Below are 15,495 nucleotides of genomic sequence, written 5' to 3'. Positions count from 1 at the left end.
GGGGGAAACGGAACGTGAGCGGAGAGAAGGAGGGAAGATTCGAGGAAGATCCGGATTTTCACGCCGCGAGAGACAATTTGTCTCTGTGCACTCGGTGAAAATAAAAAAAAATAGGGCAAGGTCCCCCTTGCCGCGCGACCGTCGTCGAGTATCGCGATATCCCGACGTGACGTCGTCGTCGTCGTCGTCACCGTCACCGTCATCGTCATCGTCATCGTCATCTTCGTCAACGTCGCTTTCTTCGTCGACGTCATCGTCGTCGCAGAGTCTACGCCCGGTCGGCAGGCGAGGAGCGCAAGGTGGAGGCCCACGACGCGGGGGTGAGCGTTCGAAACTGGACCGACGATCAAGGTTAGTGCACTTCTCTTGCCGCCGGACGTGGCAGTCTGTCCTTCTCTCTCTCTCTCTCTCTCTTTCTCTCACACTCTTTTTCTCGGAACAACACTCGAGACGGGACGACGACGTGCGAAGCGGAGCGCGGAATTCGAGTCGCGCGCTCGCTCGGCATTCCTCCTCTTCCGGACGCCGCGAGATAATTTTCCGCGGCTGTTAACGGTACACGGAGCACGCGTGTATGGGGCACCCAGTTGCTGTCACGGTCATTATCTTGACACTGTTATCGAGAGACTTACCGGCTCGGAGATAAGAGAACGTTTCGATAACGTAATTCTGTGCCACAACAATATGAGACAAACAAGCCCGGTCGACGAGTGAGATAAGATGTTGTAAGATATAAATGTGATTTATTAAAATTCCACACGTTCTAATAATATAAAAATACTAAACGCTTCGTTGCATTATTGTACTAGCAGTTTTTTTTTTTTGTGTGCTATTATTAGACTGTGGAATTTTAATGACTGAATGGCATTTATATACTTTGCAACATCTTATTTTGCTAGTTGTTGGCTTTGTTTGTCTCATGTTGCTTTGCACAACACGAGTCTATTTACATTTGTTTGTAATTCTGCCATTCACTTTCGTTCTATCGTGGTTTATTTTCTGGACCAAAAGAAAATGAAGGATCTCGTATATCAATGTATAGTGTGCACCTGATGTATAATATTTATTAATTCACGGACACACACGCACACAATGACAGGAGGAAATTCAAATTAAGATTTCTTATGGAAACAGATATTTGTGGTTTCAAATTTATTATTGCAAATCCAAGTTTAATGTAGACTAAACTAACTTTATTTTATAAAGGGCAAAAAAAAATTCACATTCGGTATGGGTAAATGTAATTAATGTATTATTCTAAATAATATTTAAATAACATTCGAGTTAAACCAATGCAGACGTGAGTTTGCAAAGCTAGAGTATCATGTTTGTAAAATCGAAAAAATAGTATCAATTTACAATGTCTAATATCCATTTCCATAACAAAATTTAATTTTGTTTCGTACCATTTCGTCCGGATTATAAATATTATATCAATAGTATTACAGTTTACAATTTTATAATATTATAAAATTGTAAATTTTAATACTATAGATTATGAAATATAAATCAAATGCACACTACACGGAGAGAATTTCTCTCTTAAAATTTACCCTCAAAATCTGGTAATTGTGGGATAATGTATGACCTCGAGGAATTTTGCTATACTTTTTAGTGAAATTTACTATACTTTTAGTAAATTGTACTAAAAGCATAATAAATTTCACTATACTTTTAGTAAATTTTACCAAAAAGTATAATAAAATTCCTCGGGGTCACACAGTATCCCACAATTATCAGATTTTGAGGGTAAAGTTTAAGAGAGAAATTCTCTCCGTGTAATGACGAGATCTTTTTTTGGTCTTAATAAATAAACCTCTACAGCATAAAGTTAACATGAAGCGATTAGTAGGTCACCGATCGTTGTATCGAATTTACGTGTCGCGCGATTATATTGGAGTTTAATTTTGCATTATGCATCAACATCTCGCCGTGAGTCGTCGCGCAGTTCAGATCCAATCGTGCCGCGCGAGATTTCTTTTATGCATGCGTCCTCCCCTTGCGCAACGCAGTGCAATTGGCAGCGTACAGGTTGCAATAGGTATGCATTTTCACGCACGTTCTACTCTCACGATCTCGCGAATCCCGGAATATTACGGGGTCGCGACGTCGATCGGAGGGGGGGAGGGGGGAGTCGCGATAAAAAGAAGAGAAAGAACGAAAGAAGGAAAACAAGCTAGACGTCACCCGCGTGCCGGTAAAAGTCCACGTAACGTTCCGTCGAATATATCACGAAGGATGTTTGCCGCGCGCGATTATACACAAAACGACCCACTTGTTTGTTTTCACAACGCGTGAACAAGAGGAGGCATGCATAAAAGAACCTCGATGCAACGGCAACCTTGATCGATTCGAGGCTTCGGCCGCAGAAACTCGTCGCGGGGATGCAATGGGCGCCCGCCGCGGAAAGTCACGCGTTCCGTAATCGCGGTTCGCACGTGTGCGAATCCCATTATATCACCACGAGGGGGGAGAGGTGCCGGAAGGGTCTCTCAATTAAGCGCGTTGCTTTCATCTACACGCCGCGACGTATCGCGAAATGTTTCGAATAATAATATTACATACGATATGACATATCGTTAAAATACTGGGAGGTTACAGTAATTTTACTAGTTGCAGTAATTTAAATTTATCTTAGCGTGTTATTTTATGCTGTAGTTTCTTACGAAATTGCTGGCTATTAAACGGCGAATAATTATATTTGATGGATACTTTATTTATACGAAGCGAGCGTCAATTTCCACTACTCTTTACGCATTGAAATTTTTTTGCAATGTGCCTTTCCGGAGTAATTTGCGGAGTAAACAATACACTAAAGATAAATCCTTGGTAAATCTGTGAGATGCATTTAGTAATGATATTGTTTGAAACATTCGCTATAAACAAATATAATAATAAAACGTTTGGTTATAATTACCTTACATTTAGTCGAAATTATTTTATCAAAGGCTTTGGTAAAATAGTCTCTAACTAAACGTAAAGTAATTACAACAAAATAATGTAATTATAACAAAATGTTTATAATTATTATCAAACGGTTTGTTAATATTATTATAATTTCATTGTTATTATTACATTTGTTTATAACAATCAAATATTTTAAACAATATTATTACTAAATGCATCTCACAGATTTACCAAGAATTTTTCTTTTTCCTTAGTGTAGTAGTAAGCGAACATAAGACACCCGAGACGTTACGTATTTTTCTAATTGTTTGAAGCTAACTGGAATTGGTTGCCTTCGGTGTCTAATGAAAATTGATCGGCACCGAAATAGACTTGCTCTTTCTCCCCGTACGTCTATTGATCTCGTGAATTCCCTGCAGCCGCACGTACGAACGCTCGGATGTTTTTTCTCGATCCAGCCGAGCGCCCGCGCATTCCTTCCGCCGCCGATTTATTAAACGAATGCCGGCGTTTATGTGTTTTGCCAGCCGGCGTCAAGGAAGTCTTTACGACTGTTCACGGACGGGAAATTTCTTCGTGGGTTAACAAGGATGTTGTAACGGATGGCGGCGAGATTCAGCCACAAGTAGTGAACATTTTCGCATGACATTTAATTGTAATGTAAATAACCGCGGTCGCAAATTATTTATCAAACTCGAATCTCATTGATTTAGATAGCAAGTTAAGTAACGTGAATGATTGAAAATCACAGCATTTTTCTTTTTATATTTGATTTTTCTCGAGGCACGGAATAATTTATATAGTTTTTCCTGACAAAATCGCGACGAGATTTCACCGAAAATTCCTCCCGTCAAAAAAAAAGAACAAATAATGCAGCACAATTTGTTTTTGCTGAAAATTATTCGAAAAATTATTAAAGATCTAAAGTACAGTTCTATTATTGGAAAGAGAAATATTAATTAAAACTAATGATCGAGCTCTGTAATTTCTAGAATAGTGAATCTTTGGAAGTGAGTTGTATCATCAGTTTTTCTTCATTTATTTGTTTTCCTGTTGTACATTCAGTTCAAGCTAGCGTGTGAGAATTGCGACGCGCCTTCTGGCGAGTTCGGGCAATTAACTCGCAGTAATGGAGCAACTTTGTATGCCGTGTAATCGTAACAAAAACATTCTGGAAGAATCGCGGATATCGCGAGTCGCGCGACTGAGCGTGCACCTATGCATTTTTAATGCGATACTTGTACCGATAATCATTTTTTCTCACCCAGGGAAATCTCATTTATCCTCGCTTGTCTTCGCTGTAACGTCGTAATTATTCGCGTGAGCATTGAATCTCGCGCATCGATGCTTTGCCAGAACGCTAATTGTATTATTAACCTTACGCACATGCGAGATTTACATTATTATTATTTTTTTAATTTTCTCACGCGAAAGTTCCACATTAATCATTCAGTGCGTCTTGTTTTGAATGATCGCGTATTTCTTGGCTGGAAAACGTGGCTTTCCGACTGATGGGGATTTTATTCGTTATGAAAGTACAAATCTCTCGTTCTTCCTCTCTGATATTTAATTTAACTTTGCACTAATGCATTGTAGCGCTATTTGCATAAACATTAATTAAAATTAAATAATTAAATTAAATTAAAATTATATAAACATTAATTAACTATGATTGAACGTATTCCTGTCTCTTTTAAATCGACATCAATTAATGGAATTATAGATCTTCGTACATGTATAGTACACTGAGAGAAAGATTTCTTTATATTTATTATTTTGATTTTTGTTTGGATTACATTTGTTTCACTGAAACAAAATGTTTAAGAAAATTTCTTAAATCTAAAGAAATCTTTCTTTCTGTGTATGTTTAGAGAATCCGTTCTTTTATATTTCTTAATATTGAACGTTTATGTGTGGTACATGTGCGAAGGCTTTGTGATACCACGAAAGTTACGAGTTGAGGGAGTCCACCAGGTTGAACTAGACTCGAGGGACCTCCAGCTAGAAGAGTAACTTGTAATCTTTGTTTCGCAGCCCCCTCAGCGTGCAACTTCGTCCTTGGCAAATCTTAAACGACGCCGTTTCCGTTCGCCTGAAGCAACGATCATTCACAGTCTCTTTCATTGGCTCATCCTACGTTTAACTTAAAACTCTGTCTACAAACAATGAGATTTCTAAACGTGTTTTCGAAATTTCCTTCTCTCTCTCCCTTTTCTTCGAAAAATTCGAAAGATAGAAGATATGAGAGAATAATATTCAAGTGACCAATCCTCTTAAAATTGAAAAATATATAGCTGTTATTTCTCTATTATAATTTTATGTACAAGTATCCAATGAAAAATCTGACACAGCGGTTTTATGCGTGAATTTTTGCACCCGCTGCGTGACCTACATTATTTTTATCTAAATGCACGAATTGCATTTTTTAAGTGTCACATAATGCAGCGAGCTCGCGCGGAAATAATACGTGTATACGAGAAGTCATTGTACAAACGAGAACTCTTCTCGTTGCGCCATTTGCGAGCAATTACTTTTTTCGATTCAGCAACATCCACGGACCGCAAACTCCGGTAACCCTACCGCAGTAGCCGATTTCACGTAATTAGATAGACAAGATTATTTTCCTCGGCTGACTTAATTTATCAATGCTCGTGTAACTAAAGAGGCGTTACGTAAAAAAGTAGGAAGACGAAGTGTTTTATACAAAAACTGTTAAAACACAGTTCAGTGAACTTGTAAAGTTTTTGTCCGGATGTTTATTAACAATATTACGGCTCTGGTTTATAATACACTTTTAACAAAATTCAACGAGTTTAAAACTTCCGATGTAACGCATTTCCTGTTGTACCATCCTTAATTGGGACACTCCATGTATATAATAAGCATTTACGCTTTTAAGCGAGGTCCGAAGTCTTTTTATAAAACAAACTTGGTAACGTAATTAGCTCAGACCACAATTTACAAAGCCAGTTAATTAAAGCGTCTGGAAGTTGTTCGCGAAGTAATTATAAATAAATAGCGTATATCGCGGACAAACCAAATTAATATTCCGTCTTCCTTTTATTTAGAAAAAAAAAAAGATATCAAATCGAGAAAAGGCGTCATATCGCGCGCGTGGAAAGACATAATACGCTCTTTATACCATTCATATATCACCTTTATTTACCTAATTATGCGTATAAAATCGCCTGCTATACCTCGGTCCAGAAAATAGGAGACGTAACACTGTGTTTTGAGGTAATGCGGTTTGGATCTCTTCCAGAGAGCTAAACAGCTCCTCGCTTCGCGTTATAACTCACGATTTAAAACTCATAAGACCGCGCTCGCGGCTCTTTTTACGAGTCTCCGCGGCCACGGCGCCTCCGCTATTCCCATGGAAAGTTTGTACGCGAAGACCCATGCATCCCTTTAAGTATCCTCCGGGAATAATATCACGTCATAAATAAGATACAGGCCTTCCTTAAGTCTTGTTACTTATTTTTAATTCCAAATAACTACACATCCTGGTGTATGTGTATGTGTACGGAGACAGTTTAACGACGACCGAAACTATAACGCGAAGTTAGAACAAGTATCTCTCTCGAGATTTTTCATTAAAATTGTTTTAGCCGAAAAATTTTATTTCTAAGAGAAATAGCGTAAATAAGTTGGAAGGGTAACGAAAACAGTGCATTTATATATGTTGTGAAATATTTAGGAAATTAAAAATCTGAAAAAATCTTTATACATCGTCATTGCGATTAAATAAATTGAATCAAATTAATTAAAATTGAACTTGTTACAATGATATTAAATGCTCACTTTTCAGTTTCGTGTGAATTTATTATTTTAACTGAAAAAAATTTTTTTAGTGTGACATGGACAGTTGTCAATATGGGACAGATGAATACAAACAGATGAATACATACTTTCAGAACGCACTTCGAAACATTCCCTGACGCGAAATGATGGTAGTACATAATTTCCGTTGTGTCGTCAAAATATTTAAAGACTCCTGCCTCGCCCCCGCGAGGCAATCTGGCCCTCGTGTCGCAAACAATGTTTGTTTCGTACGATACAGCGGCATCATTCAATATATGGTAGACGGTACATAAAAGTCACGTCACGGTCGTTGGCGTCCTCCTTTGCCGAGTTGACAGTTATTGCGTAGTTCCGCCGTAGTTGTCCCTTACTTGGAAGGTCCGTCGTCGTCCGGCGTTATTCCAGCCAGATATCCAATATGCCCACGACCTCGCACTATCATCGCCCGTCTTGGCTGAGACATTGGCATATCTTGTGCGAATGCCCGTCTTGTGCGTGCGTGTAGGCACGCAGTTCGTAGACACATGACGGGTCAACGGCTCCACACACTTGTATCAGGGAAACGACAAGAATCGAGCGATGCGCGCTCGGGACGAAAACTTCATCACGTGTCGTCCATGACATTTGCAACCTCCCGCACCGAACCGTATCTGACAGATTGTGAGTATCTTCATCCCGAAGTCTCAGCCGCTTAAAGTTCATCGAGTGAAGTAAGGTCGAAACGTAATGTAATTTTTGGATTTACAACAAACTTTGCCGATTGTGGTCGATAAAAAGTAAACCGTATCTTCATTAAGTTAGCATTTTTATTACATTATTAAACACTGATAACATTTTTGATGTATTGAAAATATTGAAATACACTTTAATGAACAATATCGACAAGAGTATCGTTTTCGTCAAGGTTTTCGTATTCTGAGATTTTATCTTTTATGAAAATGTCTATATATATATATATATATATATATATATATATATATATATATATATATTGGTCATTGAAAATAGCATTATAATATGAAACTTGCAAATTATTAATTTATTTTTTAGAGAGACTTTACTTTTTAGAGAGACGTCTCCTATCTTCTGTTAAACAAATATTTAAAGTGAAAAAGAATTAAATAATATTACCGAAGCAAAGAGAGAATGAGTGAGAGAAAGAGAGAGAGAGAGAAAGAGAAGGGCTCCTGTTAAAGCTTAATTAAGAAATGAGGAAAAGATTTTGTGCTTGATACAGCGATAATATAGCCATTATATTACGCCGATCCTTACGCGAGATGGAAATTTCAGTTTCCACGACAATATACGCGCCTTGCAATTTATCACATTTACCGTGATCTATATTTATCGCGGGTCTCGAGTTCATATTTTCCGAGCGGATATACAGCTTGCTCGTTTTCCACTTTTTTTTTTATTCTTTTTTTTTATATGGGCCGTAATGATGCCGTGCCGGAGCACTACGCCAAGATTTCTCACGTGTCATTGGAGCGCTTGCATCCTATGGAACGACGATAAAATGATAAACCTTTGCTCTCTCATGCGTTGCTTCAGCTACGATGCCAGGCGTAATGCACTTCACTATGCCCGCACGGCGCGTTTATATTGAAAAGCGGAGACAATAAATCGCCGTGTGTGTGTGTGTGTGTGTGTGTGTGCCACTTGGCACACTACAGATACTGAAAATAGGCAAATCGCATTCTGCTTTGCTTAAAAAACGCGAACGCGTTCCTTTCAAAGGACCGAAAACCTGAATGAAAGCCTTCCCGCGCGATGGTAAGAACAATGTGTGGGGAACTACATATCGCCATTGACAATCGAATTCGTATTCTTGCGTTCTGAAAGACACACAATTTTTGCTCGATGTTTGATGCAAAATTTTACAAATCGCAAAGTAAAGTAAAAGCAAAAGTGAATCAACGCGCGTGTGAATAAATTTGTTGAAATTTATTCGACAGTTTATACGAATGTGAGTATATCTAATGTAGTCGAATTTATTATAACCTGACGTGTGTTGCCTCGGGTTATGTGCGCTTTTATTTCGCGCGACAGGGAAGGACGGGGGAAGGAAGGGGTAGGAAGGGGGGGGGCGAAAAAGGTATCGATCCACTTTGGAACGAAGTCGTTGTAAATCGTGTGAACATCTCGCATAAATAATGATTCCGACTCGAGGCGTTCGTCATGGTGAAGCGGTTGATACATCTCGCCGAGCGGTTTTTCCGCCGCGCGGTGAATTCGCCACCTCCCTTTTCCGCTTCTCGAGTGAGGGCGGTTGAGTAGAAACGACGGCAGGAAACGAGTAGCACTTTGTACAAAGGCCGCGGCCACTGAAAATGGCTGCTCCTTTTTCTCTGCAAATGCACTTCTCGCCGAGTGGAAGCGACGTGCGCGTTGTACGCGGTGGCCACTGCAAACCGATGCGGACCGGCGCTTTAGCGCCTTTTGCACTAGAGTTTCGATCAGCGGCGTTAAATGTGTTCCCGATAGCGCCGTAATTTCGCTCGAGTCCCACTTCCAACTCCCTCCTATCGATTTCGATTGATCGACAGGATAGGTCTGGGGGGAAAAAAACTGCTCCATCTCGGCGAGCACAAGTGCCATCGAATTGCCGTTGTTGAATCAGCGATATTGTAGACGTTTTTTTTAACGGCACATAGAAAGAAAGATACGATCCCGTTTGCATATACTCCCTTCCTTTCGCTGGTAATGTTTTCACATATAACTGGCGTCCCAGAAGCGAATAGTAAAAAACAGGTTCAGTGGGCAATTGTTTTGATAATGAAATGTTCTTCAATCCATTTATTTCCATTTTTATTTGTCCTATTCTGTTTGAATTTTTTCTACTGTCGTTTGTATCATATAATTCAAAAGCTTCAAAAATTAAAAAATGTAATTTCGTAAAAGAAAAAGTATTCTTATATGTTAACAGACAAGATCATCCTATAACACAGAGAGGAAAAGGTTTTTAAAAAATATAGTAAAATATTTATAAAAATTATTAAAAAATAAGCTACATGTTGTGTCAAATAGACTCGAACAAAACAACAGAATTAAACATTATTCGTTAAATGCTTTTACCGAAATGATTTATCTGAAATTTTCTATTAAAATATCCAGTTTAAAAAAAGAACAATTATTTAGGATAATATAAATTTATTTATTAATAACTAATGCCTTGTTATCTAATAATAATTAAAAACGTGTGTGTGTGTGTGTGTGTGTGTGTGTGTGTGCGCGTGTAAAATATATTTTAAGTGATATTTATCTTTTATATATATATAACTCGTCTCGAATGAATCCCCAGTATTTTCTCAAAGCATGTACACGCAATGAGAATCCGTGTAAACGTGAAAGTGTCAAGATATTTACGTTGATCACGAGCGCTTTAACCCAATTGCCTTGACCAACATACATATAAGTCTGACATTACGCAAGTACGGCAACTCGGTCGCCGGCGACCGGCGAAGGTATCGGCAGAAGCTATAAGTCACGTTCGCGTGTCACAATAGAGAAACGGCGACGGCGATTCTCCTTAGTGTCATTAATATCTTCCACGGTTTCGCTAATTTGTTTCGTTCGACACGATGTAATCACGTCACATTTATACATAAAACTTGTCGGTTTCGCGCACGTGAATTACTCCACTTTATTTTTTATCTCGACATTTATCGTCGAAGAACAAGTTTTTCCATGTGCAATAAATTGCAGATATTTCGATCGAGAATTACATAGCCTCGTTCAATCGGATTCGGTCTGTATAATCGAAATGGAACGGTTTGACTCGATATACCTTCGATCTTTTCGCGCGCGAAGCATTAAACGTCAGTCAAAACCAATCGGTTTTCGCACAAAACCACTGTACACGCAATTTGTTCACCGCGTGCAAAATGTTGCGAATAGAATAGTGCCACGAATGGGAAAATACTATTCATTTGACTTTCAGTTATTAGCCACCGTCAATGCAATAATTACTTCGCGGAATGGAATTCTTTACTGCACGATTGCGAGAGAGAAAGAGAGGACAGAAGCTGTGGCGAACGATGAAACAGGCCAACAGAAGCGAACAGAACGACGACGGCGACACAACAGGCGCTTGAGAAACGCCGGTTGCCATTAGAATACCGGTGACGTGCGTGTGCAGAATGCGCGATGCAAGTTCATAGAATTCCCCGATGTACAGGATGTCCCTGCGCTCCGTCATTCCTTTTATTTATGGATTCTCTGACCAATTTTCGAATTCTTGCTTAATGAAAATTCCCAGTCATTTTTCAGTTATGAGAATTTAAAAATGGAGAATTGCGTGTGAGAAGTTTAAGTATTTATGAAATATTACAATAACAAGTTTTCTTCTTTAATTAATTTCAAGCAAATCTTGTTTCAGCAATTTTTTATGTATTACTTGAGCACTACATTGCGCGCGCCATTTAGCCTTTTTATATTGAACGTTGCAGTTATTCTTCTTCTGTATTTATATACAGTTTATATAAATAATTTTATATTTCTTCTCTCTAAAACTCTCTTTCTCACTCGCTGTGTCACCTTCTAATTACTTGCCAAAATACCTTTTGACGTCTCTTTATTGAAGATATTTCTTTAGATGTTGATTAATTGTGAAAAATCGTTGTGCCTAATTTTTTATGGCAATATCGATTTTTTAAAATAATTAAGTAACTTTGTAATTTTGTGGATAGAGATTATCGCAGTGCTGAAAATTCGTAAGATATCTTGTATTTAAGTGCGTTTGTGCACGCAGTGCACGGTGTAAATTCTCACGATGTACAACACTTCTCCCATCGTGATTTCATGGAAATAAAATATGTGAAATTGTTGAGGGCGGATCGTGGGGATAGCACGGGAAAGGCGGCATGTTCTAATGGCTCACGGATGTGTAGTCGTGAATAAGCTAAATTAGCCAATAAGTACGGCGTTTACGATATTGCTGTTACATTCATAAAACTCATTGAAACGTAGTCACCGTATTGGTGGTTGAAAGGTCAACGACGAATCTACTGATACGTCTCTTCATTGAATTCCAAAACAATCGTTGAAAAACTCGCCGTCCATTTCTCTGCTGTTCAGTGTACAAGTGCACTACTTGAAGCCTCGTTACAGCTGAAAGTTTGTCATTCCAATCATATTGGATTATTTAGCTGAAGATATTTAGCCTTTTAATCTGAATATTCGCAATATTGATATTTGAATGCTACAAATAAAAATGGATAGCAATGTTTCCAAACAATGAATCATGGTTGTACATAATGTGTATTACATTTTTTAAATTTATGTCGTTTCTTTTCGCATTATGAATCATGGTGATTTATTTCAGTTGACCTATTATGCAATACTTGCAACACACAAATAAACAAAAAACTTGACAACTTGTACGTTATTGACCGAAATCTCAAGAATAGAAGTCACACACGCGCATACTTAACATATATTACACAATCATCAATGTCATATTGTTAAGAAATTCTTTACCAACTTAATGGTTTGAAAAATTGATAATATTTAAGAATCTGGTTTTGAGAAATAGTAAAAATTGATCTTTTGAAGGATTTTGATATATGTATATGTATATGTATATGTATATGTATATGTATATGTATATGTATATGTATATGTATATGTATATGTATATGTATATGTATATGTATATGTATATGTATATGTATATGTATATGTATATATGTATATGTATATATATTTACATTCATGTTGTTTTTTACATATAAAATACACATACGTGTACACTAATATTTTCGAATGTTGAATGTTTGATTTTATTTTTGTAAATATTATCTCCACGTATAGATGTAAATGTATTCAGAAAAACACGTGAATCGATGATGTAATGTCTTGTTTTTCGTATAATTATCTAAAATGCAAAAAGTTGGTTTATTTTATTTTATTTTGTAGAATATTTTTAAGAATTTTTACTAATTTTATTAGAAAATATTAAAAAATTATAAAATGATATCAGTTTAAAATAAGACCTTTTAATTTCACTTAAAAAATTTTTACTTTTTAAAAGTTGATAATAATTATTATGTATTTTTTAATTTTTATTGAATGTAGTTTTGAAAAATAATATCTTCTTTTATTTAAAAGAAAACAAAGTCTCGATGGAATAATTTTTAAAATATACGTAATACTACCAACTTTAAAAACATTTTAAAAGAAACTTGATTAAAGTTTTATAAATATTGTTTGCGTTTATATTTCTATTCTGGTTTTAATTACAATTTACCACATTACAAGAAAACTTAACGAAAACAATTCTTTCTTTTAGATTCGTCGCTAGGCAGATTCATTTTTTATCGACCTAATCGACTATTCTAAGTGTCTTATATGATTTATTCAATTTTGTGAATTTTTCAATAAAACTTAAAAATATTTTGAAATTTTTAACGTAAAGAAACAAAATCAATTTGTTAATTTTTTAAATTTTTTAGGAAAGATTCCTTAAATAAAATCAATAGATGATGCTATAACGCCATTTTCTACTCTGTTTAAAATGGAATTAAATATTCTCACAGTATAGATTATTTTTAAAAGCTGCAATATTTCACGTTCATATTTGATATAAAAGGAATATTATTTATACGTATATTGTATAAAGAGAGAATATATGCTTTTAGATTCCTTATATTTTCTCTTAATATGATTTTATTCATTTATTTATTTTCTTCCGCTCACTGATTTAAATAATCTTTCCAAGCATATTACACACACACACACACACACACACACACACACACACACACACACACACACACTTTCAATTTATTATATCACACAAATGATTTTTGTTCTTTTCCAATCACGTTCTTATAATTTTCAAATTTTATAAATCATTAGATAAAACAAATTACTTTTTATCTAGGGATTTAAAATATTTATATTTTTACCATAAATCAATCACATTTTCTTTCCGATTTAATACATGCAGGATACAATCTTATCCAGGCACAATATTTAATAACAGGAAGTGAACGAAAACGTGCAAAGAGCAATTTTATCTCAAAAATTCGACATTTAATGATAGGCGATACCGCTTTTGACCTTATAACATTACGTTGGATGCTTTAGCATGAAATATTAAGCTATTGTTTTATTAGCGCAAACACAAGCGTAAATTAGAAATATAGAGACAAGTCGCGGTGTGACGCTCTCTATTAATTGTACGACTCACTAATTGCTTCTCATTATTGACCACATCTCGGACACAATATAATAGTGACATATCGATTGTCCCAATGAAGGGGACCAATCAGAAGATTTTTCGTTGAATATTTTCGTAACGTATCGATTGGAATAATTCGTAAGAATTCTAAGAATACCAATTCGAGCTAATTTAAATTTAATCAATAAACAACTACATTCACCTTGACCAACCTACATTATTGTACGAGTGCATGCTAAGGAGAGTCAAATATACTTTATGTGTATTTACTCTAATCTCTTTTTCATATTGGTTCATCTTTCATTTGTTATTAACTTTATATCCTTTTGAATATAAACTTGCATTTATATGTTTTTTATGTCAGACACCACAAACGCGCGCTACTTTATTTTTTACTTTTTACTTTTTAAAAATAAATCACAACAATAATTGCACAGATATAATATCTATACAAATTTAACAGCTGTCAAAATTCAGTTGCAATGACAGCTACTCTCGCAACACGAAGTAAGCGCAGCGAGAGAACCAATCGCGGAAAAGCGACAACAATGAACTTCGAGAAATGCGAGCAATCGACTTTTTATGTCTTTTTTTACATAGGAGACTCAGCATGAGCAATCTCATTTCTGATTCGTATCAATTTTCAATAATATAAATTGCATACATATCTACATAGAATTATGTAGGATAATAATATATAATTCGAAGTAGGATATAAATATTTTATCTTACAAATAACGTAGAGATAGTTTTCTTATAATAATATTGATCTTTCTATGCAAATTTTAATTGGAACATTTATTGCAGTTATTTAAACAATAATATTAATAATTGTTTGTAATTAAAAATTTAAAAGTTTTAATCTTTTGCAACATTATACGATATAGATGTATATTTTAAGTATTATAAAAATAAAGTCTTTATTTATATACAACGGACAAAACTTATTAAACTTATGAGTGAAAAATTTTAACTTTAACAATAACGAAACTTCTACAACTAGTAGTTATCATCCGTTATGATAACACGAGTTCCGGTTATTTAGTCAGAATTTACGTTTGCGTAAACGCGCGAGGGTAAAGTAACTAGAACCCGCGAGTTCAGCATAAGTTACAAAGCGGCGTATGCTGATATGTTCACATGTACCTAATATATTCATTTACGACTGTACCTTATTGCACAAGTCTCAATGACACTTCACGGTTCGTTTATCTTGATCGAGATGCGAATACCGCAATCGGAGAAGCCCCCAAACTATCTTTTAAACTACCTTTCTTGCTCTTTAATGAAAGCGCACCTGCGCGCAGTCGAATACCATGACCGATCAATGTTTACCTCGAGCACTTCGATAATCGTGTTTTTATTAATTGCATTCCGTCGACGGACGTAAAAATAATTTAAAAAAATACAAAATGTATACCGTTCAATCTGTGTCAAACTGCTTAGTAAATAATCCAATCTTAGAAATGTACATAAATTTTTAATGCATAATGATCCATATAAATTGGTCTTATGTCATTCGCTGTTTACGTAAAATCGTACATACTTAATTTCATAAACAACAACATATTTTATCCTTCCGATATTACATCACTTATGTTACA

General features: G+C 35.9%; 1 protein-coding gene across 1 annotated transcript in view; it reads left to right on the top strand.

Annotated features, from left to right (window-relative positions):
* The first annotated feature begins 95 nt into the window (after positions 1–95).
* Positions 96–15,495, top strand: part of LOC105835055 (protein gustavus) — a 247,775-nt gene continuing 232,375 nt past the window's right edge. The window contains exon 1 of the mRNA XM_036282855.1: positions 96–351. The gene's annotated coding sequence lies outside the window, so the exon portion shown is untranslated. The remainder of the gene's footprint in view (positions 352–15,495) is intronic.

The sequence above is a fragment of the Monomorium pharaonis genome, chromosome 2 (genome assembly GCF_013373865.1).
Source record: "Monomorium pharaonis isolate MP-MQ-018 chromosome 2, ASM1337386v2, whole genome shotgun sequence".
Classification (NCBI taxonomy): Eukaryota; Metazoa; Arthropoda; class Insecta; order Hymenoptera; family Formicidae; genus Monomorium; species Monomorium pharaonis.
Note: the sequence above shows the minus strand (reverse complement) of the source record. Positions and strands in the feature narration are given on the sequence as shown.